Consider the following 22,257-nt stretch of genomic DNA (forward strand, 5'->3'; position numbering starts at 1 on the left):
TCAGAAAATGGCAGTGTATCTAGGTCAATGATATAGCGACACAGGACAAATGTCTATGGCTTCCTTGAGCGTCGCATTAGTGAATAGGCTCACAATGTTGAATGAGCACGTGGAAATGACATTGCTATTGATATGCAAGTCACATAGTTTTTGTGAAGGTGAAGGAATTCTTCAATGTATGCGGAAAACTCACTCAGAGCTGGTTGTAGCAACTTGCTCAACCATTTGGCCAATTTATGTTGTGCAGAACCAGTCATAGTAATTGGGCAGCCTGTACATACTTGGACATACTAAACCATGAGGACAAAGCTAGGCTCAGCTCTCGCTAACATTTGCGTCGGTTTCTGTGAGAAACGGGTCAATGGAAATGACCCCTGACTTCCTACCCCTTGCATATTTTGAGTACGTAGATGATATGTTTGCTATATTTGAATTTGCAGCTGCATGTAAGAATTTCCTCACGCACCTTAATGGGCTCCATTCCACATTCAAATTCACCTTTACAATGGAGCAGCCTAACAAGCTCCCTTTCCTTGATGTGCTAAACCTGCTATGGGTTCTCTGCTACTGTCTACCACAAGCCTACGTTCACTGGTCAACATATGCATTGGGATTCCTACAGTTCCATGCACTACAAGGTTGACCTCATGGGCAATCTCGTGAATAGGGCCTGAGCCATTTGCTTATCTTGCAAGCTTGACTCCAAAATAGGGTGCACCAAAGTTATCCTGCGGGATAATTGCTACCCCAATCAGGCCATGCCTTGCTGTGTATCCTGCACACTCATGATTGGCTGAAGGCCACCATTTATGGACCTGAAAAATGGCCAGTCTACCTTAAATTGCCCTGCAAGGGTAAAAGAGCTAAAAAAAAAATTTGAGCAACAGATAAAGCTAGCCATTTCACACTGCAGTGGCAACACGAGTGGTGTTTTCTGCTAACAGGATGCTGCCATCAAGCCAAAATGATGTTCTGCCTCCTACATAAATGGGTAATGTGGTATATGAATTTCAGTGCCAGTGCAATTCTGTGTATGTAGGCTGTACGTCGTAATGACCAGCAGATTGTATCAAAGAGCACATCCCTCCGACTATTCACAATAGGCAGAGTACGGACTGTGCAACCCGTGCCTGCAAAACTCAGAACAGAACGTCTCACGTTAGATGTGAATCTGCGATTGGGCAGCATTTGCTGAAGAATCTCAAGTGTGCTAAACAACCAATTTAAGATTGTCATACAGGCTTTCAAAGTAGCTCACTTACACTTGCTGGGAGTTACATATATTAATATGCAGGGACCTGTCCTCTGCAGACAAAAGAAATATGTCCAGACATTCCACCTATGTTGAATGAACAAAAGTACGGGGGTCAATAGCGCCCTGGTGCATTCACCATGGCAACACCTCGACCAGAGCCGACTTGCCAACCAATCAGCACCCTTTTCTCATGCAGTATAAATTGTTGGTCCCTTTGAAATTTGGCATTCTTGCCTCTGTCCTGATTGATTGCAAGACAAAAAAGCTTTGACACCTTGTCTCTTTTCTCAGCAATACTCAATTTCTGTACTACCAAGCAACAAATACAACTCAAAGTATTTGGCCATTACTAATATTGGACAAAAAGTGGAATATTAAAGCATATGTGGAATGACCAAGAGAGTGGTGTGAGAATGGATGTTTTTTTTAATATTTTGGGGTATATTGTGTTATTCTGTAAGCAGGCTGGATGTCTGTGTCTGTGCTGTGTGATTTAATTAAGCTGGGCAAGAGTTTGATAGGTCAGGTTGTCTGGAGTTTTGGAAACATGAAAAGGGTAAATGCTTTAAGTTTAAAGTACAAGTAAATCTGTTAGATCTAACATTTACAGTTTTAAACAAGTTGAGAGGTTGTTTGAATTTCAAAGGGGTGTCTGAGGTACACAAAGGAAAATCTTGCAGGAGTCCTGAAGTAAATAGCAGTGGGGATATTATATTTTTATTGACCCAAAAGTAAAGACAAGACGGAAAGATGAATGATCTTGTATTTGGTTGGGTTTGAGTTTCAAAGGGGTGAGAGAACAACGGGAGTGAGATGAAAGAGGAAAAAAGTATATCAGAGTTACTGTCGATAGCTGGTTTTTAGCTATTGAGCTGGGGAAATGGCTGCATAGCTGCTAAGCTGGAGATGGCTAGAGATCGCTGGAACTGTTTGAGCTGTTGAGAAGTCTTGGGCTGCAGCAAGCAGTTTTATCCTGAAATGAGTTCCACCGCGGGGTGGAAGAGTGTAAAGGTCATGTGATACACCTTTGTTGAAGCTATAGCAGTGTGCCTTGTGTGATATTACTGGATTTTTCATATTTAAACATCTATAAGGCAGTATTGCCTGAAAGGTGTTTACTCATGGGTTTGACTAAGCAGAGAGTTTTTGGGGTATTGTTTTTGTAAGACTAACCTGAATTGTGTAACTGTAATCTTGTGCGAAGTTTTCTTTTTTTTCTTGTTAATAAAACATTTGCTTTTAATTTTTAAAAACCCAAAAGTGTTACTGGACATCTCACTGCTGAGTGCCGTCTTCTCATTATCTGAAAAAAAGGCTGTGGCCCATAAGCTAAGTTTCCCTCTGGGATTTGGTTTGCGCAGCAATTAACACCGGCTGTGGTCATAACAGCGGGAATAAAATATTTGGTTAATTTAGAGAAAAGCAATTGTGCAGGCACTATGGGCTGAATGCCCTGTTTTTGTGTTATAATGGGATGATCACAGGTGTATTATGTTATTACGTTGTCCACCAGAGATTCTGGGTAAAGGAACAGTTGCGTCCTCAACACCAACACAGCCTGTCATACCAGTATACAGTTACCATGGGGGAGGGGAGGTGGCGAAGTGGTATTATCGGAGAGATGGTGGCACGGTGGTATTGTCGCTAGACTAGTAATCCAGAGACCCAGGGTAATGCTCCGAGGACCCGGGCCCGAATCCCACCCAGATGGTGGAATTTGAATTCAATGAAAAAAATCTGGAAATAGAAGTCTAACGGTGACGAAGAAACCACGTAGATTGTAATAAAAACCCATCTGGTTCACTACTGCCCTTTAGGGAAGGATATCTTCCATCCTCACCTGATCTGGCCTACATGTAACTCCAGGTCCGCAAAGAATGTACTCTGGGTGGGGGACTTCAATGTCCATCACCAAGAGTGGCTCAGTAACACCACTACAGACCGAGCTGGCAGAGTCCTAAAGGACATAGCTGCTAGACTGGGTCTGCAGCAGGTAGTGAGCGAACCAAGAGGGAAACATACTCATACTCACCAACCTGCCTGCCACAGATGCATCTGTCCATGGCAGTATCAGTAGGTGTGACCACCGCACAGTCCTTGTAGAGACAAAAGTCCCTTCACATTGAGGATACCCTCCATCGTGTTGTGCCAAGATTGACAGAGCTGTCTCACAGGCTAGTCAAGCAACAGCCTGACATTGTCATACTCACGGAATCATACCTTACAGATATTGTCCCATACATCGCCATCATCATCCCTGGGTATGTACTGCCCCACCAGCAGGAGAGGCCCAGCAGAGGTGGTGGCACAGTGGTACACAGTCGGGAGGGAGTTGCACAACCGTGCTAAATGGGATAGATTTCGAACAGATCAAGCATCACAAGATTGGGCATCCATGTGGTTCTGTGGGCCATCAGCAGCAGCAGAATTGTATTCAACCACAATCTGTAACCTCATGGCCTGGCATTTCACCCACTCTACCATTACCACTAAGCCAGGTATCAACCCTGGTTCAATAAACAGTGCTGGAGGGCATGCCAGGAGCAACACCAGGCATAGTGTTGTAGGGTGGCTGGGTTGTGCTATTAATGTTAGAGTTGATCTGCAGACACTTCTTGGGTGGAAACTTTATGTTTATTTACAATATACTCAGCAGCAACTATACACGTGCTTTCAATTCCAACTCTATCTCCACACTTGGTTACTACAGGTTATGTGATCTTGCCTAACAAGCATTATTCTTAAAGGTACATTGCACACTAAATCAAACTATAATTACTACATTCCTCCCCCTTTAACTCGGCTATACATATATTTATAAGTACATATTTTTCAAGACAACATGATATTTACACTGAGTAAGGAATTTACAAGTTCAGTCTTTTAGGTGGTTTCCTGGTACATGTGGAACGTCACAGCTCCACAACTTCAGATTCTTTGTCAGGAACCTCCTTTTCCAGAGCTGCCTGAACATCAGGTGATTTGGTGGGCAGCTGCAGTTCTCTATCCTCAACTCTTACAGGAACATCAGATCTGTCAGTCCTGGGTTGAGTATCCGCAACAAGAAACACAATCTTGGTCATGATCACTGGTGGAATCAATTCTTGGTGACTTGTCTCTCTCTTCCTTAAATGGTCCACATGTTTATGGATGGTCTGGCCGTCAACCTCCACGTGGTAAATAGAGGTCCAGTCACTGCACTTATTTCATCCGGTAACCACTTTGGTCCTTCCCCAAAATTTTTCACGTATACCGGCTCTCCCACGATAAATTCCCTCTCACGACTATGCCAGTCGTGTCTAGTTTTCTGGCTTCCCCGACTCCTTTCCACATTCCCCTCTAAATTCGGCATTATTAAACTTAATCTCGTCCTGAGATGGCGTTTCAACAATAGTTCCGTAGCTGTGACACCTGTTGTTGTATGAGGGGTAGTCCTATAATGAAAAAGCATGCTAGCTTGGTTGTCAACGAATCACCAGTTAGCTTTTTCACACCTGCCTTGAACATTTAAACCACCCTTTCAGCCAGTCCATTTGAAGAAGGGTGGTACGGTGCAGTTTTCACATGAGAGATACCATTGAGGCTGATAAACCGTTGAAATTCAGCACTCGTAAATGCCATGCCATTATCGGAAACGACTACTTCTGGTAGTCCTTGAATGGTAAAACTCTGATGTAGTTTCTCAATTGTAGCCGCTGACGTTGATGACTTCACCTCATTTACGTCCAACCATTTTGAATGGGCATCAAAATGAACAGAAACATTGTTCCCAGGAAAGATCCAACGTAGTCAATATGCAACCGTACCCAGGCTCTACCTGGTCACTCCAATGGGTGTAATTGTTCCCACAAGTACTCAAGAGGATCGCTCGCTTTTTCTCTTCTCCCGTAATCGTGTTCGCTTGAAAAAAGAACATGAGACGTTCTATGTATTGAGACCAATTGTCTGTGGCAGATTCAAAAGGATCAATTCTCCCAAATTGTGGCATTTTGAGAGGGGATAACTTCTTCAATTCTAATGCAGCTTGCTACTTACAATCACTGGGGGAGGTACAGTGCCAATTTCTTTTTAACTTGATTTCTTCTATTCTGCCTGTTTTATCCTTGTCGCCAGTTTGTTGTAAGGTGGCTGAGTTGTGCTATTAATGATAGGGTTGATCTGCAGACACTCCTCGGGTGGAAACATTAGGTTTATTTACAATATACTCAGCAGCAACTACACGTGTGCTTAACTCCAAATCTAGCTCTACACTGACTGCTATTGGTTGCTACAGATCATGTGATCCTGCCTAACAGGTATTATTCTTAAAAGGTACATTGCGCATTAAATAAAACCATAATTACTACACGTACCTAAAAATGAGGTGTCAACCTGACGACACAGGACTATTTGCGTGCCAAACAGCACAAGCAGAAAGCGATAGACAGAGCTAAGCAATTCCACAACCAACAGATCAGATCTAAGCTCTGCAGTTCTGCCACATCCAGTCGTGAATGGTAGCGGACAGTTAAACAACTCACTGGAGGAGGTGGTTCCACAAATATCACTATCCTCAATGATGGGGGAGCCCTGCATATCAAGGCAAAAGACAAGGCTGAATTATTTGCAACAATCTTCAGCCAGAAGTGTCGAGTGGATGACCCATCTCGGCCTCCTCCAGAGGCCCCCAGCATCATAGATGCTAGTCTTCAGCCAACTGGATTCATTCCACGTGATATCAAGAAACGGCTGAAGGCACTGGATACTGCACAGGCTATGGGCCCTGACAATATTCCGACAATAGTGCTGAAGGCTAGTGCTCCAGAATTTTCCGTACCCCTAGCCAAGCTGTTCCAGTACAGCTACAACACAGGCATCTACCCGGCAATATGGAAAATTGTCCAGGTATGTCCTGCACACAAGAACCAGGATAAATCCAACTCGGTCAATTACCACCCCATGAGTCTACTCTCCATCATCAGTAACGTGATGGACGGGATCATGAACAGTGCTATCAAGCAGCACTTGCTTAGCAATAACCTGCTCATTGACACTCAGTTTAGGTTCCGGCAGGGCCACAGCTCCTGACCTCATTACAGCCTTGGTTCAAACATGGACAAAAGAGCTGATCTCCAAAGGTGAGGTGAGAGTGACTGCCCTTGGCATCAAGGCAGCATTTGACCAAGTGTGGCATCAAGGAGCCCTAGCAAAACAGGAGTCAATGGAATAAGGGGGAAAACTCTCCACCGATTGGAGTCATACCTAGCACAAAGGAAGATGGTTGTGGTTGTTGGAAGTTAATCATCTCAGCTCCAGGACATCACTGCAGGAGTTCCTCAGCCCAACCATCTTCAGCTGCTTCATCAATGACCTTCCTTCCATCATAAGATCAGAAGTGGGTATGTTCGCTGATGATCGCACAATGCTCAGCACCATTTGCGACACCACAGATACTGAAGCAGTCCATGTCCAAATACAGCAAGACTTGGACAATATACAGGACCTGGGCTGACAAGAAGCAAGTAACATTCACACCACACAAGTGTCAGGCAATGACCATCTCCAACAAGAGAGAATCTCACATCGCCCCTTGACATCCAATGGCATTACCATCACTCAATCCCCCACTAACATCCTGGGGGTTACCATTGGCCAGAAACTGAACTGAATTAGCCATATAAATACTGTGGCTACAAGAGCAGGTCAGGGGCTAGGTATCCTGTGGCGAGTAATTCACCTACTGACTCCCCAAAGCTTGTCCACCATCTAAAAGGCACAAGTCAGGAGTGTGATGGAATACTCTCCACTTGCCTGGATGAGTGCAGCTCCTACAACATTCAGGAAGCTTGACACCAACAGGACAAGGCAGCCTGCTTGATTGGCAACCCATCCACAAACATTCACTCCCTCCACCACTGACACACAGTAGCAGCAGTGTGTACCATCTACAAGATGCACTGCAGGGATTCACCTAGGCTCCTTTGACAGCACCTTCCAAACCCACGACCACTACCACCTAGAAGGACAAGGACAGCAGGTACATGGGAACACCACCACCTTGAGGTTTCCCTCCAAGCCACTCATCATCCTGACTTGGAAATATGTCGCTGTTCCTTCACAGTCGCTGGGTCAAAATCCTGGTACTCCATCCCTAACAGCACTGTGGGTGTACTTACACAACATGGACTGCAGTGGTTCAAGAAGGCAGCTCACCACCACCTTCTCAAGGGCAACAAGGGATGGGCAATAAATGCTGGACTAGCCAGCGATGCCCAAATCCCATGAATGAATCAAAAAGAAACATACACACTCACTCCAGAATTAGTTCCATTACTTCCACGTCTACTATACAGAATTACCTACAATGTCTTTTGTCCAGATCCCTTTAGCCACTTTGAATTGTACTGTATAAATTAAGTCAAACTTATCCATATCCGTGAATCAGCATTCTGCAGGGCGTTTAATTGCTCCAATTCTGCTTTATTGTTAATAACAGGGTGACACATGACCTTGATACAAACATTGCCACAGCACACTGGGTTCTAACAACATCAACTTTGTACAAGGCTTCTTGATACAGATAAACAAACTCTGCCCTAATCACCACCCAATGTCCTGCTGCTATACAACTATATTTCCTCTCTCTCCCACACACATACACAGCATGCTCTCAGCAAATATGGAGCAACGAACCATTAGAGATTGGAGTGCATTACCATTGCAAATAGCTGTTGTGAAGCAAAATAAATTAAGGTGGGAATTCCCTCCATATTAATAATATTCATTATAAAGCAGCATGCGGCAGTTTACTTCAGCTTTTTGAAAAAAAACTTTTCTTCCTCCAATGTTTTTTTTCCCCTAAACTACTGGCTCATAAGAGGTAAATTTCCAATTGCACACTGGAATTCTCATCCACCGGTAACACACATCAGAAATTCAGGCACAAGTTCCATACTAACTTTCATTGGGCGGGATTAGGCCAGTCACCTCCTTAAGCCTGTTCCATCAATTAGATCTGCACCGTAGCTGCATTTGGCCATGTATGATCTATCTCCCTCAATGCCCTTCTTCTTCATCAGGTAGCATCCTTGGGTCATTGACCCATGGCTTATGCCATGGTTTTTACCACGAGGCAGAGCGAGGAGGCAGGCTCTGTTGTAATATGCCTTTAAGGGATAGCAGCATGCCATCACTAGAAGGGAAGTGTGTCATGTCATCCAACCTCAGTTTCACTTTGGCCTGCGAGCAGAATACAGCGCACACAGCTCTGCTGCTGATGTCTCCAAGCTTTCTATCCACGTATATATGTTCTCATGCGCTTAGTTTAGATAAATGAACACACATGTTTACACAATCCCTTGTGATTGGTGCCTTTCTATCATTATAAAAACATGACAGGCCCCAAGTCTGCCTCAGCCGGAACAGGGTTCGAACCCCACGGTATTGGTGTTATTCTGAGCCACATGCTAACTGTCTAGCCAACTGATCTAACCACCCCTCACCACCCAACCCCCTTTAATGTCCTTACCCAACAAAAAAAGCTATCAATTTTGAAATTTCAATCGACACTGCATCCATAACCTTTGGGGCATCAGGTTCCGGATTTCCTCTATATTTTGTGGGGAAAACACGCTTAGCAATTCCATTCCTAACCTTAAGATTATGTAATCTTGTTTTGGATTCCCCCATCACAGGAAATAGCTTCTCTGGGCTGGATTTTAATGTGCAAACCTGCTGAGACTGGGGTCAGGAGGGGGAACCAATCACGTGTGCAAAACCCAGGAATATGTTAAGCTCATCCAGAAGTCAAAGATTGCAATCCAGTATGACAGACACCTCCCTGACATGCCGCAGGAGGCTGTGATGATGGCGAGGGAGATACTGTCCCCCAGCAACAGGAGGAAGAAATCAGATAGAGGAAACAAGACGACATGGTTGGAAGGGGAGCAAGAGGTCAGCAGGCAGAGTGTAGTGCCACATTCCTGCATCCAATGAAGAAAGCAGTTCAATGACCTGAACAGCGCAGGGCAGGAGAATGCAGGGACACATTCACCCGCATCCTGATGTGGATATCACTCCAATCCCCTCATTCTGCCTTCTCAAGCCACATCACACCAACTTATCTTGTAGGTACACCCATCCATCTGTCTCTGCCCTTCCTCACATGCCAATCTATCCATCCATCCATCCATCCATCAGGAACACCCTCCTCCTTATGTGGTATTATACCTTTGAGAAGTGGAGATGCCTTTCCAGTCATGTCTCAACTGGCAGCTGCAGAGGTGGTGGTGGTGCTGGAAATCAGTGAAGTCTTGGTGTGCCTGACCAACTGAGATGGAGGCCCTCGTGGCACAATTAAATATCAGGCAACTAGCTACCTGACATACAACATTCAGTCATGTTGCCTCAGTGTTAACTGCGAGTGATTATGACCATGTTCATAATTCTGACTTCAAAGTGGTAGAATCGGACAGAGTCAGCATGGATTTATGAATGGAAAAATCATGCTTGACAAATCTACTGGAATTTTTCGAGGATGTAACTAGTAGAGTTGATGAGGGGCAGCCAGTGGATGTGGTTTATTTGGACTTTCAGAAGGCTTTTGACAAAGTCCCACATAAGAGATTGGCGTGTAAAATTAAAGCGCATGGGATTGGGGGTAGTGTATTGAGATGGATAGAAACCTGGTTGGCAGAGAGGGAACAAAGAGTAGGAATAAACGGTCTTTTTCCGAATGGCAGGCAGTGACTAGTGGGATACCGCAGGGATTGGTGCTGGGACCCCAGCTATTCACGATATATATTAATGATTTAGATGAGGGAACCAAATGTAATATCTCCAAATTTGCAGATGACACAAAGCTGGGTGGGAGGGTGAGCTGTGAGGAGGATGCAGAGATGCTTCAGTGTGATTTGGACAAGCTGAGTGAGTGGGTATATGCATGGCAGATGCAGTATAATGTGGATAAATTGTCAGGTTATCCACTTTGGCAGCAAAAACAGGAAGGCAGATTATTACCTGAGCTATAAATTGAGAGAGGGGAATGTGCAATGAAACCTGGGTGTCCTCGTACACCAGTCACTGAAGGTAAGCATGCAGGTGCAGCAGGTGGTAAAGGCAAACAGTATGTTGGCCTTCATAGCTAGAGGATTCGAGTACAGCAACAGGGATGTCTTGCTGCAGTTGTACAGGGCCTTGGTGAGACCACACCTGGAATATTGTGTGCAGTTTTGGTCTCCTTATCTGAGTAGCGAAGGTTTACCCGACTGATTCCTGGGATGGCAGGACTGACATACGAGGAGAGATTGAGTCAGTTAGGATTATATTTGCTGGAGTTCAGAAGAATGAGGGGGGATCTCATAGAAACCTATAAAATTCTAACAGGACTAGACAGGGTAGATGCAGGAAGGATGTTCCCGATGGTTGGGGAGTCCAGAACCAGGGGTCACAGTCTGAGGATACGGAGTAGACCATTTAGGACTGAGATGAGGAGAAATTTCTTTACCCAGAAGAGTGGTGAGCCTGTGGAATTCATTATCACAGAAAGTAGTTGAGGCCAAAACATTGTATGTTTTCAAGAAGGAGTTAGATATAGCTCTTGGGGCGAAAGGGATCAAGGGATATGGGGAGAAAGCGGGAGCAAGCTATTGAGTTGGATGATCAGCCATGATCATAATGAATGGCAGAGCAGGCTCGAAGGGCTGATGGCCTACTCCTGCTCCTATTTTCTATGTTTCTATGAATGCCAAATTTCAAACAATCATAACAGGACAAATGGGTGCAGACTGGTTGGCAAGATGACTCTGATTGGCCAAGGCAGATAACAGATAATTAGTCCACCTCATAATGTAGCTCATTTCCGCTTGCTAGAAGCGACATACATTCATAAGTAGGGACCCAGTCTTTGCAAACAAAAGGAATATGTTCTAGCCTTGCACCATTTTTGAATTACCCGGGAACTTGGGGAGCCTATGGTTTCTGGTTGTTTTCTCCATGGTAACGCCTTGGCTAATCAGAGTCAACTTGCCAACCAATCAGCACCCTTTTCTCCTGTAGTATAAATTGTGATTGTTGTGATTGTTTGAAATATGGCATTCTTGTGTTTGTCTTGCTGAATGCAAGATGAAAAGTTCCAGCAACATGTCTCTCTTTACAGCAATATTCAAGTTCTGAACTGCGAAGAGACGTCCAAGATTCTTACCTTGACAACACTTGCACATGTAATTTATAACCCACATGCCTTCTGATAACCGTCATGAGTTTGCTGAGGTCACTGCCATCACTGGCTTGTCAGAAAAGCTCAATCCTTCCGAGGGTGCATTGTCACAGGGCTCCTGCAGATCATGCACAAGCTCAGAAACTCACTTCAGCGGGCCAGTTAGAGAGAGAGTTGTGTTTTCGCCTGGTGACTCACGCATTAGAAGTAAGCAAGAGCAGGTGGTGGAATCAGGGACAGTAGTGGAGAGTCCACATTGGAGAGCACAGGACACTCCAAGCTCTGCTTAAATGGCCACAAATGCTGTATCATCATTGATAAAGAGCCTAACCATTGATCAGCAGCAGAGATTGTGCAATGTACTGAAAGATGCTCCAAATACACTGTCGAAAATTGCAGAGAATGGAGAAGCCACCTCGAGTAAGAATGCGATGATGTCGTAGGCCACTGCAATGATGTCTTTTTCCATTGATAGCACAGCCAACTGCATGAAGTATCAAATGTGGCGATCAAACAAGCAGGCAGGCCTTCAACAATGATTTGCACATTCTGAATGTTATCTTAAACAGAATTAATGATGCCTTGGCTTTTCAGCACTGATCTGCGGCAAAGTATTCTCCAGCAGTGTTTACAGTGACATGTGGCTGGAACACGAGAGGGTGATGGTGAAAGGATACATGGAAGTAGGGACTCCAATCAAAGTGCTTCCATTTATCACTAACTGTAGCTACACCCCAATCTCAGCTCAGCCAGTACTTGACATACTGCCTAGAGTCCTGATGGCAATCTGCCCTGGCACAGATAAAAGCAGAGCAGTCTTTGGCGGGGCCCTCACAGGCTCCAAAACCTAAAAGCCCTCAACCAAGAACACCTCAAACTTTCAAAGCAGGGATGTGAGCAGCCTGCCGCTACCTCTGCTGAAAACCCAGGGGTTGGATCCCCTAGAAGCAATAAGAAAAAGGACAGTGAATATTTGTAGTTGCACAAGGGGATGCACATGGGTGTGCTATACACTTTGTACTGTTCAGCGTCTTTTCTCCATCTGATACACACAAACATCATTCTTCTGCATCACTTCTTATATTTCACCCCTCTCCTATTTTTACTTAGTTCTGCTGAAGGGTCATGAGGACTCGAAACGTCAACTTTGTTCTTCTCCGCCGATGCTGTCAGACCTGCTGAGTTTTTTCAGGTATTTCTGTTTTTGTTTTGGATTTCCAGCATCCGCAGTTTTTTATTTTTATCTTAGTGATCTTTTGAGTTGTGATGATGAATGGGAAGTTAAGTATTGATGGTGATCGGGGCTGTGAAAGGGAAACTCAGTTGTCTGCAGGGCTGCTATGTCAGTGGCATTGGGGGTAGGGGGTTGGGCAGGGGATTGGGGGGGGGGGGGGTTGGCATGGAAATAGCTTTTATATTTGGTTGATGGATACACTTGTGGAAGCTAACTGAGCCTTGCAATAATCAGGTCATCCTAGGTAGTAACATGCGCTGCTGGTGATCCATTGCCTTCATCACCTTCTTCCCCTTTATCTTCATTCTCCTCTGAGGCAGCTCTGTGGCTCAGTCCTCCTGCAGCTCCAAACCTGACTTCTGGGAAATGTTCTGCAGAGTGCACTGTACAACCATTCTGGTGACCTTGGCTGCCCCGTACTTATATCTCATTAATGACTCACGTTGCAAGGTTATTTCTGATTCTGTGCTCAAGTCCACAAAGACCTGAAAATGTCACTACAAAGCAAAAGGATTCCATTCCGAGAAATGAATGAATTACTGTTAATTTCCACACTCCACTCTCCCAGTTTGGTGTATTTCTGTCATTTTTCAACAGGAAAGAGCCTGGGAATAAATTGTATTAAAATCTGTTTTGAAGCAAAAGCCACCTAAAGAGGCTATTAGTTATTCAAGGCAACCCTGTGATGCATTATGGATACATAGCCAGGCAAGGGGTATTTAAAATGCAGGATATGGTACAATAGAGCAGTGCATTTGCCCCACATTGCTTAGTTTCTATGGGCAGGATCTTCCGGTCGGCAAGCAGGGGTGGGACCCGTTCGCCTACACATAAAATGATGCCGGATGACGTTGGGTGGAACTCCCGAATTCACCCCGCGACATTTTGATTTTCAAGTAGGCGGGGGCATAGCCGAGTCAACTGTGCACCCGCCGACCTGTCAACAGCCTATTGAGGCCATTGAAAATCTAATTAAGATCATTAATGGACCTGCCCATCCAACCTTAAGGTCGGTGGGCAGGCCGGGAGCCCTAGCGAGCTTCAGAAAAAGCATGAAACCTCATCCACGGGTGGGATGAGGTTTCATGAGGGTATTTAAATTTTTAAGAAAGGTTTCAATAAAACTTATGGGCATGCTCCAACTCGTGTGACAGTGCCACATGTGCGAAAGAGCGCACTCCCAGCTGAGGGAATCCCACCCCCACTGAAGGGTTCTCAAAATTCCCACATTTTTCATATCATCAACAAGGATATGACTTTTGGACTTTTATGGCAGAGGACCCAACTGCTGAGTTAAGTATAGAACCCTGCAGCCCATGAAGGCCTGAGACTGGACATGCCCGGGCTTATTGAGTGCAGTGTGGATTGTTGCCTGGAACCAGACAACGAGAGGAGACAGAATACGCATTCTTCCCTTTAAAACAATCAACCCAGAGAAAGACTTCATCTTACACAAAACTAAAGCCCATCAAAATCTTGCATAAACAATCTCTACTAACTACTAAGGCAGGAAGGCAGCAATCAATGCAATTATGTGAACCTATCAATACTCCGCGTACACAATGACTTTCAGTTCAAGACTAGTTACGGGGACAGGAAGACAACGATAAACATCAGGCGAGCCCATTAAAAACGAGACAACAATCACCTGAAGAAGCCAAAATCAGACAAAGAACTAACCTTGATTTGGTTTCAGATAAGAAATTCGAAAAAAACCAGTACAACTGGGCCACCAGTAACGGTGGGGGGTGGGTGGAGAAGGGACAGGTCTGAAAGGTGAGCAGTTTTTGATGCGGTTGAAGCAGAGTTTAAGCAGGGTGAGCAGTTATGGAGCGGTTGCAGCTGAGCCAAGCAGAGGGAGGAGATCTGGAGGCTTGCAGGCCCGCAGGCAACATCATGCCGTGGGGCACAGGGTGGCAGGCTCAACCGAAGACAACAAGGCGGCAACCGCAGCCCTCCACGAAGATCGACCACCCACAACCGCGTCCTCCACTCAACTGAACCATCGCAGATTCCACAGACCAGGACCACATGGGGACGGCAGGCCCCAGAGGACACAAAGAGCGTAGCCCAAAACTGCAACCGGCTTACCTGGCTGGATTTCGAACTGTCAAGGACCCTGGTTGGTGAGCATGATCCCTGACCTCTCCTAGTTCAATTTAGTTAGGTTTTGGGGGTGGGACAAGGGTAAGGGGATTAGTAGTGTGATTTTCCCTCGTTATACCATGTGTTCCCCATTCTTAACTAAGTATACTTTGTAGGTCTGTATAATCTCAGTGTAATCCTAATGTTATAAATTCATTTGTGACTTCAATAAGCACAGTCTTTTTCTTGCACCAAAACCAGTTGTCTGCTGCACTTTGTCACAGCCCCCAAATAAGTACAAGGTCTAGAACCCAGGGAGTGGGAGCGATTCGGACCGCTCAGAAGTCAGAGGTGAAGCTGACACACACCACCACCCCCTACACTGCACCGCACCAACCCCCCCACCCGCCCCCCCACTCCCCCAAGCACAGGGAGTGCACAGCGCTTCCTGGCGGACGTCACATTGGGCTGGCCTTAATTGGCCGCCCACGTAAAATGGCGGTGCGCCCCCACCCGCACTTTCCACCTAACGGGGGGAACATTTTTCCCTATGTATACTGCTATAGGAAAATACTAAATTTAGATGATGTCAGGAAGATATAATAATGTTCATAATGTTATTGGAATTTATTGTAAAAGAGAGTCTGTGTCTATATGTCTGTGTGTGTGTCTGTGTTAGAGACAACTAGTCTGGGTGCTTTGATGTAAGAAGGGAAGTTAGGTTTGAAATGTTAATTAGGTAAACATGGAGAAGTTTTAGAATGCGAAGTGTAAAGGGGAAAATTTGCATTTTTAAACAAACTAGTGTGGCTTGAATTCAAAAGTGGGGGTGTAATGTAATCCTAAACAGCAGAAGTAGTTTAGAAACAGTGTTTATTTTTCCCAAAGATTACTGGCAAAACTTAATGCTATGAGAGATTATTATCATGAAGGTAAAGTCCAAAGACATAGTGAAATAATGGGTATTTACATTCAAAGGGGAAAACATGTATAAAGGAGTGAAGGCTATGTGTAAGGGAAGGCCACCTAAATTTCAGCAAGTGTGAAATGCCTTCAGCCTGTATGTACCAAACTGCTGCCTTCAGGGACTGAAGTTAAGAGAACTCACTTTGAATTTGGCTGTTCAGGGTATCGTTTACTTTTCCTGGGTCTTTTAAAAATATGTGTCTTGCTGTTGCCTTAACGAAAGTGTAACTGGGAGTCAGATGAAGCAGGGGATTTAGAAGTTATTATAGTAGTAATTTGTAGATCTATTTATATATTTAAAGTCATTTCTTCTATTAATAAATGTTTAATCTAGATTTGTAATAAGCTAAAAGACTTGGTAGTCTTATTATTACTGAATTCAAGGCACGCATCTCGAAATTTATAGAAATTGCAAAATAAGTTGTTGCAGTTGTTTCAAGTTTCCCTTTGGAATTTGAACAACTCAGCATTTACCATCGGCTGTGTCATAACAATGATGATTTTTGTAGTATGCACTGTGGGCATCAACAAGTGCATCAACAACCGCTTATGGAATGCTTAGAAAAATATATAATACATAATAATTACTAAACACTATACAAAATGTAAATGAAGTAGTCCAGATTTATATCTTGATATCATTGGCACAACAACTCTTCAACAACAACTTGCATTTATATGGTGCCTTTATCACAGTAAAACATCCCAAGGCACTTCACAGGCATGATCTCAAACAAAATTTGACACTGAATCACATAAGGAGGTACCAGGGCAGATGGCCAAAAGCTTGGTCAAAGAGGTAGGATTTAAGGAGTGCCTTAAAAGGAGGTAGAGAGGACATGAGATTTAGGAAGGGAATTCAAGAGCTTAGGGCCTAGACAACTGAAAGAGCAGTGGTCAACTAAAATTGGGGATACACAAAAGATCAGAATTGGAACATTGAGATTTCAAAGGGTTGTCAGGCTGAGAAGATTACAGACAGGGAGGGGCAATGCCAGAGGGGGATTTGAAAAAAAAAAAAAGGATAATCGAGACGTTGCCAGTCTAGGAGCCAATGTTGGTCACCGAGGACAGGGGTGATCAGTGAACGGACTTGGTGAGAGTAAGGATACGAACAGCAGAGTTTCAGATGAGCATAAACCTACGTAGGGTGGAAGATAGGAGGTCGGAAAGGAGAGCATTGGAATAGTCAAAACTAGAGGTAGCAAAGGCATGGATGAGGGTTTCAGCTTCATATGAGCTGAGGCAGGATAGAGATGAGAAATACAACAGAAGTGGACATAGACAGACTTGGGTGATGTGGGGTGGGAAGTTCAAATGTGACACCATGGCGAATGGCCTGGTTTGTCCTCAGACATTTATAAAGGAGAAGGATGGAGTTGGTGGCTGGGGAGCGAAGTTAGTGGCAGTGACCAAAGACCATGACTTTGGTCTTCCCGATATTTAGTTGGATGAAATTTTGCTCATCCAGTACTGGATGAAGCGGAGAAGTCAAGCAAGGCTGGGTGTCATCAGTATATACGTGGAACCTCTTGGCAAGCACAAAGCAAATAAGAAAAATATTGTCAATGTTTGTTAAATAGAAAGTCCACAGTTAACACAAACAGTCACCATGACAAGCTAGCTCATTAAGAAATCACCCAAAATGATCTCTATTTCAATCCAATGAAAGAAGATTTTATTAAAATGATAAATATGGACGTTCCCAATACATATTGTGAGGCATTTAACTGAGACACGTGACAGTATTTTTGGCACAAATACTCATTCAGTCCAAGAGTTTCATGCTGGTGTTTATCCTCCTCCCATGCTTCTTCATTAAACTCATCAACATATCTTTCAAAACAGTGCCTCAAGAATGAAACTCTACACAGATCATCAAATTGAAGAATGAACCAATTAGTTAGGATAAGAGCTCTCAAATAGGTTACAGTGTTGAAATCCTACCTTCCTGAAGTGGACCCATGCTTCATGTTGATAAATCAAATATCCACCGAGGTCAGAGGTCAATTGACTTCTATCAATGTAATTGTACAACTCAAAGACTTCATTAAGAAGCACACACTAACATTGGAGGGAAAAAAAATGTTAATTGCAACAGATCTTTTGTCAGACAAACATTGAGCTCCAATTGCAATAAAAAAGGAAATGTTTGTAAAATTGAAATGCATTGAGAGCAAACAGTCACTTGATCTGCAGAACACATTCAGACTGACAAAAAAAGACCTCTCCAGACATGATCAAAATTAGCAATTTTGCTGTTCTTAGTGTTTTGAGGACTTAAACTAGTTCTGAACCTAAACTTAAATTTGGTTTAAAAATCTACTTCTGAACATGGAACTGGCTGAATACAAGTCTCCCTCCCATCTGACTACTTACAGTCCCAACTTAGCCATGTTACCGTGATGTAGTTGGAGCATTGCAGAGAATGGGCAATAATATAGATTGAATGAGCAGTGGTCAGAATATAATCTGTGGGGTGAGATGGGAGAAAAAAGGCATTAAAGTTGATGCAAGGGGGAGGGCAAAGGGAAACAGAACAACTGACAAGGACAGCAGCTCACCAGAAGAGGCAGTCATGGCTGCCCATTCCGGTCAACATGGCAACAAGAGGAATCAAGGCCCAGACAGCTGAGTTTTTCATTTGTTTTTGTTTCCTAATGGAGGAGCAGCAGCATTGCACCCCCAGGCTACACACACCTTGGACATCCTCCCCTCTCCTCCCCACTGTGAAGGCAGCACAGCACCCCCTCCCAATTATTTACCCATTTGGGTCCCTGCCCAAAATCCCTCTCCCACCTACCGGTCGAGTAGCATTTCTCTTTGGGTTCAGGCAGAAGACTGACAGGGCCCATGGTAAAAAAGCTTAGAGGTTAAAATCTCCCAGGCCTAAAGCTGTGCAGGGCTGTGCCAGTTGCTGCCAGCCAAGCCTGCTCCTACCAGGAGTTAAAAACACACTGACGTCTTGGTGATTACGGAGCAGAGAGATGAATTCCGGGTCCAGACATATTGCCAGGGCCATATACTAACTGAATGAACCTATACAGGCAATAAAAGAGGCTGAGAGAGCCAGAACAAGAGGCATGTTGAATTACAAGGTTTTGCTAATGAAATGCTAAAGGAAATTGCTGCTTTTCCAACATCCAGGAATTGAATAGTTCTTGAAGAATGTGTGGCAACAGCCTTTGGGCTGGATTTTACGCAGCCCATTGTGACGGGAACCATGGCGGCTGTGACCATTTAATTGTGGGTGAGGCCCCCGTGTCAATATTCCGGCAGCAGGAAAACCTCTCCCAATTAAGTCAGAGGGCAGTAGGGGCTGACGCGGGATTCCTGGCTGCTGGGTGGTGGAATTCAATGAAGCTCATTATGAGCCCGCCACAATTCCTCCTCTTCAGGGAGACTGTGGCGTAGTGGCGATGTCGCTGGACTAATAATCCAGAGGCCCAGGCTCATGTTCTGGGGAAACAGGTTCAAATCCCACCATGGTATCTGGTGGAATTTAAATTCAATTAATAAATCTGGAATATAAAGCTAGTCTCTGTAATGGTGACCATGAAACTATCAAATGTTGTAAAAACCCATCTGGCTCATTAGTGCCCTTTTGGGAAGGAAATCTGCCTCCTTACCTGATCTGACCTACACGTGACACCAGACTCCACAGCAATGTGGTTGACCCCAAACTGCCCCCTGAAATGGCCTAGCAAGGCACTCAGTACAAGGGCAATCATGGATGGACAACAAACACTTGGCTCGTCAGTGGCACCCACGTCCAATGAGCAATAAAGATAAACAAATGGAGACTGCATGGGTCTCCTGTGTCCTTGTAAAGTCCCCCGCTGCCCATCAAAACCCATCAGGTTTGCCAGTGGCCTCGTTGGGGTGGGGTGGGTTGGGTTGGGGTGGGGTGGGGTGCGTGTGAGTCATCTGTGCCTCATCGAGGGACCCGGCATTGGACAGGGGCTGCCCTTGCCTTCAACCACTGAACTCCCCCACCTTGCCTTTGCTCACCTGTGATCTGGGGCCTTGGGTGGGTGCAGTGTCGCAGCAGCCACCACTCTTGCTGGCTGCAATAGCCAGAGGCCCGCAGCTCTCAGTGGACGGGGCTTCTGCCACCAGGGACCTCAATCGTGGGGCAGTCCCGACGGTAGCCAAGTAAATGCCTGAAGGGCACTTAGTTTCATTGGGCCTCCCCCACGGGGTTGACAGGGGTTCTCCACTGCTTTTCCAACCAGTGGGCGAAGCCCTTGTTGGCCTGAACAAGCCCTGGCCTTTGAGTCAATGTTGGTGAGTCAGCACACATGAGAAAGTTAACTGCACCCTTGTTAATAATGCTGCCAAAAGTAGAATGTAAATGATAAATGTAAGAGGATAAAGGATAGAAATAATTGTGCAGGCATGGGGGGAGAACCTGTAGTAGCTATATGGGGAAAGATAGAAATGGAGATTGGTGCCATGCAGATAGATCATTGAGGGAGACAATGGAAAAGAATGAAGCAGTCGACTGTAACAAAGGTGGCAGAAAGGACAAGGAGGGAGTTTGACCAAGGAATACTCAGGATGTCACTGGTGCTTTTGACCAGGGTAATTTTGGTTTTGTGGGAAGATTGGATAACAAAATGTAGGGATCTGAGGAGGGAGTGCTGGAAGAGGTGTACTTTTGACATTTTTCCTATCTACATAATGAGGGTCGGCTGGAGAGAAGATGATGGCTTGGTGGTGTGTGCAGCCATTGAGGGTGGGCTATTTTAACACAGGGGAAAATTATGTTGTCACTTTTGAAATGTGCAGGGTGTGATAATGGATTTTTAAAAATATATATTTTGGGGGAATATTGTATTATTCTATAAGGAAGACTGGGTGTCAATTATGTGTGTGTATGATTTAATTAAGCTGGGCAAAAGTTTAATAGGAGTCAGTTTGTCTGGGGGTTTGGAAACATGAAAAGGATAGGTGTTAAGTTTTAGGTACAAGTAAATAGGTTAGATCTAACATTTGCATTTTCAGATAAATTGAGAAGTTGTTTGAATATCAAATGGGAGTCAGAGGTGCAAAGAAAAACATTTGCATCTTGCAGGAGTTCACAGGGAAACAATTAGTGGGGATATGATATTTCATTGACCCAAAAGCAAAGACAAGATGGAAATATGAAAAATCTTATATATGGAAGGGTTTGGGTTTAAAAGAGACCTGTGAGAACAATGGGACTGAGATGAAAAGGAAAAAAATGTATATTAGAGCTACTATGGATAGCTGTTGAGCTGGAGAGAGAGCGAGCTAGAAATGACTAGAAATAGCTGGAGCTGTTGAGGTAGCTGGATGCTGGGCTGGAGGAGGATGCAGTTTGAATCATGCATCCAGTCAAGCCAGAAAAGTCTCAGGCTGCAGCAAGCAGTTTTATTCTGAAGTGAATTCCACTACAGAGTGGAAGAGGGTAAAGATCATGTGGTACACTTTTACTGAAGCTTCAGCAATTTGCCTGGTGTAATATTACTGGATTTCTTTTATAGTTAACATCTGTTACAGTGTTGCCTGAAGGTGTTTACTTATGGGTTTGACCAAGTAGAGTTTTGGGGAGATGTTTTGTAAGACTAACCTTAATTGTGTAACTGTAATCTTGTGTGCTTAAGCTTTCTTTTTTTGTTAATAAAACTTTTACTTTTAATTTTTAAAATCCTAAAAATGTTACTGGACCTCTAACTGCTGAGATTGGTACATCTTCTCGATTTCAGAATACAAAAAGTAAGGTTGCGGCCTATAAACCAAGTTTCTCTTTGCACCGTGTACATTTCAAAAGTGAGGACATAATTTTTCCCTGTGTTAAAATTGCCCACTCTCAATGGCTGCACACACTATCAAGCCATCACCTTCTCTCCAACTGACTCTTGTTGTGTAGATAGGAAAAATGTCAGGAAGTACACCTCTTCCACCAACTGTGGTCATAACAAGAGACAACTTCAGAAAAGGCAGACTGGAAGTACTGGGGAGCACAGACCCGGAATGAGGAAAGGTAGTGTGGTTCGAGAAAATGTGATTCAGATAAGACCTGGAGAACTAGGCAAGGAAGAGTAGGTGTGATATCAGAAGATAATGAGGAAGAAGCCAGGTGGATCTCCTTGATATTAGGGATGTAGTAGGACATAGGTTCATCACATTTGATGTAGAGGTGAAGATGGAGCTGGAAGAGACTGTCTGTAATTGAGAAAAGAAATTTTTTTTTTGTCATTCTCTACAAAGCAAAAACAGGAAAATGCCCAGAATCACCAGTCAAATCAATGTGCACACAAAGTTATGGTTATGTACAGGTATACCTTAGAATCTAATTTACTCACTAAAAATTTGATTTTCCAGATAGTATTTAGAGAAAAAAGTTGATTGCGTTTTAATAAAATGCATTCTTCAAAATATCAGTAAAATAAAAAGTTTTACTTCTGTACCTTGAATGGTGGCATCGAAACCAGCTTACTATGGCTCAGGCCCAGAGACTTCAAAATGCATTTTCTAATTCCTTTGGTCTGTGGC

This window comes from Cetorhinus maximus, chromosome 5 (genome assembly GCF_964194155.1).
Source record: "Cetorhinus maximus chromosome 5, sCetMax3.hap1.1, whole genome shotgun sequence".
Lineage (NCBI taxonomy): Eukaryota > Metazoa > Chordata > Chondrichthyes > Lamniformes > Cetorhinidae > Cetorhinus > Cetorhinus maximus.